Consider the following 2,359-nt stretch of genomic DNA (forward strand, 5'->3'; position numbering starts at 1 on the left):
TTTTCTGACAGTCCAGGCAAGGTGTTCAACTGCTTAATGCTCTCTGTCTCTACAGTAGCTATTCCAAAAGCCCACTTGAACCCCTTTGGGTCTTTGTAGTAGCCGTTCCTGAGGAAGTCTATGCCTAGAATGCACGGTGCCCCTGGGCCAGTTACAATTGGATGTTTCTGCCACCCCTTCCCTGTCAGGCTAATCTCAGCTTCCAGCAAAGTGAATTCCTGTGATCCCCCCGTCACCCCAACAATGGAAACAGGTACCTTCCCCACATGTTCTGATGGTATCAGGGTGCATTGTGAACCAGTATCAACTAACACTTTATGTTTCTGTGGCTTTGACGTGCCAGGCCATCGCACCCACACTGTCCAATAGATCCTGTCATCCCATGCCTCTCCCTGGCTAGAGGCAGGGCCCCTCTAGCCCTGGTTATTATTTCTTTCCTGGGCATACATAGTTGAGGTTCCTTCCAGGGGATCTGACAGAACATCCTCCTTGCTGTAATACCCTGCACCTTGCTTGTGGGAGGTTGAGGCTACCTTCATTTTAGTGCGGCTCCCTCGGTTAGCATTTCCCTCCCTGAGCTGACGCACCCGTGCTGCCAGGACAGAAGTGGGTTTCCCATCCCATTTTCCCATGTCTTCCCCATGGTCTCGCAGGAAAAACCACAGGTCAGCTCGTGAGGTGTACCCTCTCTCCCTAGCTGGGGGACGTGAAGCTCTGACTTGGGGGCCTGTGACTCGTACTGCTGCTACGCTGATCTTCCTCACCTCCTCAATTCTCTCTATCATCTCCTCCCTCATATCCCTCATCCTATCTTCGACCTGTTGGAGGTCCCTGGCCACAGCAGAGACATTAGCCTGCATTGGGCCATTCATCATGCTCTCGAAATTTCTGAGTTTGTTGGCAACAGAACACACTGTCTCTGGACTGTTATCGGCATTAATCATTGCTATGTAGGTGGTATATTGAGATGGACCCAAGGTTGCCAGATTCCATAACATCTGCCCTGTGCACTTGACCTTGTCAGGGTCATTGTCATGCTGTCCATCCCTCCCAAAGAGTACCTCTAATACTGCTGTCTCTCTCAGCTGCTGGATCCCTTCCTCAAGGGTCTGCCAGCGCATCCTACGGTGGTGCTCCTGCATTCTCTCTCTGTGTACAAACTTCTCTCTCACACTCATTAAAAGCCGGTCCCAGAGGGAAAGGAGGCCTTGCTCCCTTACGAATATCTGGTCCACACCTGAATCCTGGGCCAAGGATCCCAAATTCCTGGCCTCAGTTCCATCCAGTTGTAACACCTGTTCCGTAAGGTCCCAGACCCGGAGTAACCAAGTTGTAAAAGGCTCACAGGCCCCGCCGAGCAATGTCTTTACGCAGGTTAGGAGACTATCGTATGAGAGGGACTCGGTGACAATCTCAACCTCTGGCTCCCTTGCTGGTTGTGAGGACCCTCCTTGCTGATCCCCATTATCTAAGTGCCTCGTTTTAATCTTAGATTTCCTAGTTTCCACAGGAGCAACTGCTGCTGGCTGTGGCTGCTCCTGTGATCCAGCTGGAACCTGGACAGATACGACATCTATGGGTTCCACTGCAGCACCATCTGACTCTCCCTCTTTAGGGCAGGGGGAGGGTTTCTCACCAGCTGGAGGAAAATATTCCTTCATCATCTGGCTATGCTCCTTCAACATCTGACTCTGCTCTTTCAGCATTTGGCCTATATCCTTCACTAGAGCCCCCACCCACTCTGGGTGGCTCATTTCTGCGGTGGGCTGTGGGGCAGCATCAGGCTCTGGGGCAGCATCCTTAGTCTCTGGGGCAGAGGCAGGTTCTGGGACAACATCCCTAGTCTCTGGGGCAGAGGCAGGTTCTGGGACAACATCCCTAGTCCCTGGGGCAGATATCAGAGTTGTTGTCCAAGCCAATATTCCCTTGTTTCTGAATGCTAAGTAGAACAAGCCTACCAGCAACACCAGCCACTGTATAATAGCACTGGCAATTAAAACAGATCTGAAATCCTTGAGAACCAGTGGGGTAGCCTCAAAATACTGGGTGATGGGTTGGGAAAAAATTTCCCTTGCACTCGTTATCTCACAGTAAGTACCATTACTGAAATAGCCCCAGAAACACGCAGTTAGAGTACGATAGCTCCAGATCCATGCAACCGCTTCCCAGAAAAAATTAAAAACCCATGAATTCCTGACATAATGAATACACCAAACCAATCGGACAATAGCCACAGCAACCTTGGTGAGGGGGCCCAAATTCAAAAAAGGGCTTACAAATGGGAGGGAGATGGCTGTGGCCACATGGAACACAAACCAGATTAAACCAGACAACATATTGCCAGTTAAGAGAGCTGTTA

This window comes from Erithacus rubecula, assembly GCF_903797595.1.
Source record: "Erithacus rubecula genome assembly, contig: scaffold_174_arrow_ctg1, whole genome shotgun sequence".
In the NCBI taxonomy this organism is placed as follows: Eukaryota; Metazoa; Chordata; class Aves; order Passeriformes; family Muscicapidae; genus Erithacus; species Erithacus rubecula.